Below are 7,525 nucleotides of genomic sequence, written 5' to 3'. Positions count from 1 at the left end.
AAAGTAGCAAATAGCCCCACATGACAGTTATATTTAATTCAATTTAAAATTCAGTTCCTCAGTTGTATCAGGCACCTGTCAAGTGCTATTGCCATATATGGCTAGTAGTTACCATTCTGGACAGCACAGGTAGAAAAGACGTACAGAATCCTAGAAAGTTCTACTGGGAAGCTCTGGCCTAGAACATCACTAAGCAGGCATTGGAACTAAGAATGCCGCTCTGCTAAGCCATTGTCCACTGAGTTTGTAAAGAAAATAGATGTGTCATAGTAAAGGTAAAACTGTGCAAATAGTGATAGCATGTTGGTGGTAGTGATGGTTATTAAATAAGGGATTCATCCTTGGAAATTCTCCTCTTCTAAGTGCTGCTCAGGATATAGCTTCAGAGACGATGCTGATCCATTGGGGTGACCACCTAATTTTGATGGACAGAAAAGATGTCAATTAGGTGGAAAAAACTAGAAACACTTAGGATGTTTCATTAAGTTTTAGTGAACACGAGTTTCCGTGTCAGCTCTAATCCCCTCTTTGTAGGGGTCTGGAATCTGATGTCCGAAGAAGTTAGGCTATAAAACAGGGTCTAGGTCTCCGAATCAGTGAACACCAGTGTATGTTCTCCTGGGCTGCTGCCTCTCCATTAAGGGAGTAATGAGATAGGTCTGTATGTTTAGGGGTTAGGGGACTACAGGATGGGGAGGTCACAGATTTTAAAGTAAGCACTTAAGGGGAAAATTCTCTAAAGTCAAGAGTCAAAATGATTCTTAAACCATCACCTTCAGAATCACAGGCCAAAATTAATTTCTTTAGTCTCTCTTTGATTTTACCTGTGACCTCTTCTCCCTAGCGCCAGAGAAGGCCCAGGTGTAGTCCAAAAAATACGGCAAAGAGGTAAAGGGGGAAATGAACCAGAGTTTCTCATTTTCTTTCTTTGGCACACTCTCCTTTTTGTGATGAAAGGGGAATGGGTGTCCAAACACATTTATTTGAACATATACACAGTGGAACACCTCTGCAGTTTTGTTTGCTTTATTCTGTTTGTCCAGAAGTGAAGACACAAAGGGAATTTGTTATGACTGTCCTTTGTTTTCAGAGAAGGAAACCAAGCCTGTGAGTGATTAAGTCCACTGTCCAGGGTCACTAGCTGGTTAGCAGGTAAACCAGGATTTAAACCCAGGACTCCCTGAAGCCAAACTCTGCTTTACATCAAAATACCTGTTTGGGGCACCCAAGACGGGGCGCAGTAGTATTCTCTGCTGCCAGCATTAAGGTGGGTATAATGAGTTAACCCTGTCTGTTGTTTCTGAGGTGCATTTCTTAGCCTGTGGGAGTCTCCACGCACTGGAGTACAGAGGCTAAGGATCTTTGTTTTGTCCCTGATAAGTGATCTGCAGGCTCTTAATCCCGGTTGCAGCTTCCTCATTTGTAAAGCTGTTGGCATGTTTGCACTGAGCAGAGTGGTCTCTGCCAGCTTAGCTTCCCATTGCACTTTGGGATTTTTTTTTTTTCTTTAAGATTTTATAGAGCTGAGTACAAAATGGCAATGTTTTCATAAACGCTTAAGCATCTTTAGTGAAGTTAATTTATAGAATGTAAATGTTCCTCTCCGGCAGTTTAAACCCAAATTCCTCAGCAGTGGAGTGGGGGCAGAGAAACAGGAAACCACTCTGTTTCATTGTTCGTGCTCAACAATAAAAAATTAAACGGCCTGAAAAAATGCAAGCCAGAGAGAATTTTTTTAGATATTTTCTCCTCGGAATTTGAGTGATGGTGATGAACACAAAAATTGCATGCTTCTCTTTTCTTTCTTTTCCCCCCGCACAGGGCCTGGCAGCCGTATCTTGGACCTTTGGGGTGACCCAGCCCACATGGCACGGTGCTGGGCACGGCACCCAAGCAGTCACTCAGTTACCTTTGCCAGCTGCACACCTTCCAGCCTTCCCTTGGGAAAGGAGTGACCGGCCTGTGAAAAGCTGCGTTGGGCAGCCCCACAAGGCCCTTTTGCACAGTCTGCTAGAGAGCTTAGCACTCAGCCAAAGTCTGCAGGAAGCTTCCCATGGTAAGGTTTTTTTTGAGCTACTTTCTGCTTCTATTTTATAGCCCCATCCCTGTTTTAGTGTCTTTTTTTTTTTTCCAAATTATGAGACGGTATGAAATCTGCCTTCTCTGTTCTGTTCTCCTGTGGTACCAGGCAGTATATATAAATAAGTAGGTATTTAATACATCAAAAGAGCAGGTCTTTCTCCTCCATTCTTATCTATGGCTTTAGCAGTTCAACACCTCCTTTTATCTCTTGTCCCTTAACCCTAATCACATCCAAAAGATGCTAAATCCTCTGTGGATATGATGACTTCTTTTTTTTTTTAAACTGTGCATAGCTGACACCATCCTAGCCTTCAGATAAGGAGATTATGGACACTGTATACTAACAGAATGAATTCAACAACTAACACTGAATAAGTGCTAATGCTCTGTCCCGTGCCTTATAAAAGATACCTCATCCCATTCAATTCTCACAACAATCCTGAGACAGGTGCTGTAAGCATCATTCTCATTTTGTAAATGAGAAACACGATCAGAAAGATTTTGTAACGTATCCAGGGCCACGCGTGTGGCTCGTAAATGGCAAGGCAGGCACCCTCATCCGAGTCGTGTATGTCTCAAGTGCCGCACTGAGCAGAAAGCCAGCTTTCCAGATTGCCCGTGATGGAACAGAAAGACATTCCTCGGGCTGGGTCTCCAGGCTGACCAAGACCAGAAGACAAGGTAAATTCAGGTACCTCTCATTACACGACATAGCTCCGTACTTGGAAATCGTATTAGTCCAGGCTAAGGTAGACTCTGCTATGATAATAAATCCCAAAGTGTTAGTGGCTTAGTGTAATAAAGGTTCATTCTGCTCACGCAGAATCCATTGTGGAGGCCCAAGCTGGGTGGAGACACAGTGTGTGTGTAGTTGCTTCAGTTAACAGCCTGAATGGGAATTCAGGCACCAGACCTGTGAAGAAAGAAGCTTCCAGATGCTTCCTGCTCTTAGCATTTGAAGTCACCTCCAGTTAGTCACATCTTAGCTAAGGCCCCAGATATCATGGAGAGAGAGAGAGGAGTCATCCCACTGTGTCTTGTCTGAGCAGTTCTCTATGGAATGCGTGAGCCTATTAAAATGATTGTTGTTTTGTGGGTGGCTGTTTCTGAGTCCATAGATAAACACAGCATACACACTGGATCTGCACATGCTGCAGGGTGTACCTTTCAGTCACTCGACAAATATTTACTGAGCACATACGAGGAGCCAGATGCTACTCTGGGCATACATCAGTGAACAAAACAGATAGAGACTCCTGTCCTCATATTCCACAGGGAAAATAGTTGCTGGTTTTTCCAAATAATCATTTTAAATATGTTTCTCTAGGAACAAACGTAATATTTGCTATTCTACAAAATTTGAGAAATATAAAAATGTTTAGAAAATACAAAAAAATCCAACAGAAAATGATAATTACCATGCAGCAATTACGCATGATTACTCGCTAGTGTATCATCTTACACACAAACACATACGCATACTCTCCAAACTGGAGTCACATTATGTATTCAGTTTTTTTTTTTTTTTTTTTTTTTTTTTTTTTTTTTTCCATTTAGAGTGTATTGCAAACTGTCTTGGTCCATATTTGGGCTGCTTGTAACAAAATACCTGAGACTGGGTGGTTTATAAACAACAGAAATTTCTTTCTCACTGTTCTGGAAGCTGGGAAGTTCAAGATCAGTATGCCTGCAGACTGGTTGTCTGGTGAGAACCCAGTTCCTGATTCACAGGTGGCATCTTTTTGCTGTGTCCTCACATGTAGGAGGATGCGAGGGAGCTCTCTTGGAACCTCTTTTATAAGGGAACCAATCCTATCCATGAGGGCTCCACCCTCATGACCTAATCACCTCCTAAAGACCCCACCTCATAATGCCATTGTCTTGGAGGTTAGGATTTCAACTTTTGAATTTTAAGGTGACACAAACATTCAGACCATAGCACAAACTTTTCCTCACATGACAAAATTATGATTTTTAATGGCTGCATATTGTTCCAGCCTGTAGCAATACCAGCTATTTAACCGTTCTGCAACTATTTTACATTTCAGTTGATTCCAGTTTTTCACTGTGATAAGCAACGCCTCGAAGAACAGTCTTGTACACGCATCTTCGGCTGCATCTCTGATTAGTTGTTTAGAATATAATCAGAGAAGTGGGATTACTCGTTCAAAGGGTATGCAAATGTTCAGGTTCTTGATAAATATTGCCAGGTTGCTTTCCAGAGTGTTAGCACCAATTTCCATTCTCACCTGTATTTTATGAGATGCCGCTCTCTTGCCAATATTCAGTGTTAGAGTGTTTCTAATCTTTGCCAATTTGTTGCGTTAAAGAATGGTATTTCATTTTAACACTGGTTCACTGTCTAGGTTGCTCAATAATTATTCGGATTTTCTGAGTTTTAATTCCAACTCTGGCACCTCCTAACAAAATATGTAACCTCTCTAAGCATCAGTTTTCTTTCCATCAAACTGTGATTGTTATTCTGACTTCTTGGGATATTGAGTGGATTAAATATGTTCAGGTTTATAAACTGCTTATAAAAAACTGTTTAACACTGTGCCTGTCACAGAACAAATAAACGGTAGCTATTATCATGGGTGTTACTCACAATTCAAAAATTATCAACACATGAATAGTTCTGGCCTTTTTTCTTCCCTCCGTGCCTTAATGAAGATTCTGACTTTGCTCTAACGTATTTCTTTCCCTTCCTTCTCCTCTGAAAGGGGCCCGCCATTCTTTTGGGCTTTTGTGAATTAGAATTAGTACAAATGAGAGAAAAACGTATAAAGAGACACATTGACCAGGGACAGACCACCCAACCCCCCAGGGGCTAACAATCATGCACATGGATCTGGTTTTGGCTACAGGTAGGCTGGTGGGGGCAGGGCTTAGCTGGGTGCTTCTGCTTCAGGCTGTGGGCTGACTGGGCTTAGCCCCAGGCTGTGAATGGGTTCAGCTCTGCCCCAGGTATCCTTGATCTGGGGCCAGCATGGAAGGAGCAGAAAATACCCAGGTGTGTTCTCATGCTAGATCACAAGAGCAAACGAGGTCAACAAAACTCACAAGCAAATTTACGGCCTCTGCTCTGGTTACATCTGCTAATATTCCACTGGCAAAAGCAAGGCACGTGGCCCAGGCCATCATCAGTGAGGCGGGAAGTTTCCTCCCCAACGAGAGGAGGAGGAAGGGAGTGAATATGTGCCTAACAAGTTATCATAATGAACGTTGCCAGAAAATTTCTGGAAGAGGGTGTTAGACAGTGTGTGGTGCACGGAAACTGGAAAAAAAAGAAAAGTGATCATGAGACATGTTGGGTATGTGTGAGATTTTACAAATCAGAATCCTTTTAATTTCTAAAATTCTCCAGTTAAGAACTTGTAAATTACTTTTTGTCTGTCTGAACTGGGCTTTATCAAATGGTACTTCCCCTTGGGACTGACCTTACAGTGTAATGGCTTTTGCACAGAGTTACATAACGGAAACAATTACTATCTCTTCTACTGTCACAACACTCCACAGCTCTTCCTCTTTGCATATCTTAGACCTTTTATGCATTTGCTGATGGTTCCGTTTCTTTTTCTTCCACTAGTAGAAGAGTATGGATAGTGGATTCCTATTTGTGATTTACCAAGCAGAGGTACAGTCTCCACAGGAAGTGTGTCAGATACCCCATTGCCATCTCATCTAAAGTAGGACAGACATCAAGTTCGAGAAAACTTGGACAGGAGAGCCCAAGGGCAGAGAATGAGAGCAATCAACGGGGTCTCAATCATGACTCAGAAGCTCCAAATTCACTCAGAGAACCTTCTGGTGAAATCAAATAGATAGTGAGCACAAGGTGTGACACTGGTGAGGTAGAGCCGAAAGAACTCTAATGAGAGGAACCGTGACATTTTAGTGGCCTTTATTATCTGTGTAAAAAGCTTCCCCTTGCCTCCCTGGAGATCATTTACCTGGAACCAGATCTCCAGGTTTGCTTAGCTCTGCGGACAGCCGGCACATCACATGCATAACACTACCCGACACTCCCAGTAGGACAAGGGGCTTGAAAATAAGTTCATCCCAAATATTAATTCTCATCCACTCTGACCCTAGGTAGAACAGCTGAACCCATGGCTGTATTAGCTCTGCTTCCTTCTCTAAATGTCATCTGTCTATAACTTTACCCAAAACATCTGAGCTTTGTTTCAGAGAAAGCCATGTTTTGACCTCTTAAAAAAATCCAAGCTGAGAAGAATCACAGACCTTGTAAAAAATTACACTAAATAATTGATCCTCAGCCTTCCTAGAGCTGTGGCGTGGTGCGTCGGTAGCCTCAATATCCACTGGGCTTTCCCTGGAATAATAAGCAACATATGTGCTTTTAAATATATAGTATATTTGAGTACTGGGGGTAGGGGATTGTCTGTAATTCTGTCTCCTTAAGTCATTAGAAAACATTTTTAAGAGTTTTAAAAAATCTATGGCCAGATTGGCCGTCTCCCTATTTCCATAAAAAGAAGGGAGTGTGTATATAAAATCTTCCCTGCTATTGTTTCTCCCTCCCTCCCATCCACAAATGGTTGCTTTTTTTTTTCTTTTCTGAAGTCCCATTATAGGCAATACTTTCACAAGGTTAAATGCTTCGACTCAGGAGTTGGATAAGGCAGGTTTGATCTTCAGCCATCTCCTAGCTCTGCGACCTTTCGCAAAGTACTTTCTTTACCTTTCCTATGTCTCAGTTTCCTCTTCTGAGAATGAGGAAAAGAATAGGACCTACCTGTGGAATGTCCGATACCTGGCATATCGGAAGCCTCATCACTTGCCCCCGTGGGATTTGGGCTGTGGCTACAGTGGACAGCTTCCCCATTCACTCTGGCTGGATCCCACCTCCAACATTACCGAGTCTCTCCCATTAAACTGCCTGGTCCGAGTCCTTGTCTCAAGCTCTGCCTGGGGGAATCCCAACTAAGAAAACTCTCAATAAATATTTGCTCTTATTATTTTTATGGAAAAACTTTTCTATTCCTAGGAAGACCAATTTTGGAACTCAAATTCAAGATGCATGTTGAGACTTTCGTTTTCCTCATTTGATATTTCATTCAAATCAAAAAATATACCAAAGGATAAACATTGGCTCATTTGGCTACACATTTAGCAAATCCTGTGAAATCAGACTCTTCCCCCAATACTGGAAACTGGTGGTTTCTGTACTTCTTTTCCTTTCCTGCCGCTTCTCACTCTTGCTTTGGGGAGGAGCTGGGCAGCCCGCTTGATGTGAGAGCACTCAGGGGACTCAGTGTCTTTATTCAGGCAGTCAGCTGTCTGTATTGGGGTGTGCTGCCCTGCCTGTATCTCAGCCCTCATTGTCAAGATCGGCATTAGGTTCTCCAGAGTCCTTTACCCAATCCCTTTTTGATCCTGGATACCGGCATTGGCAGGACAACCGAGTGGGATGAAGATT

Source organism: Lipotes vexillifer, unplaced genomic scaffold (genome assembly GCF_000442215.2).
Source record: "Lipotes vexillifer unplaced genomic scaffold, Lipotes_vexillifer_v1.1 scaffold980, whole genome shotgun sequence".
Classification (NCBI taxonomy): domain Eukaryota; kingdom Metazoa; phylum Chordata; class Mammalia; order Artiodactyla; family Lipotidae; genus Lipotes; species Lipotes vexillifer.
The sequence above is the reverse complement of the archived record's forward strand: the minus strand, read 5'-3'. Positions refer to the sequence as shown.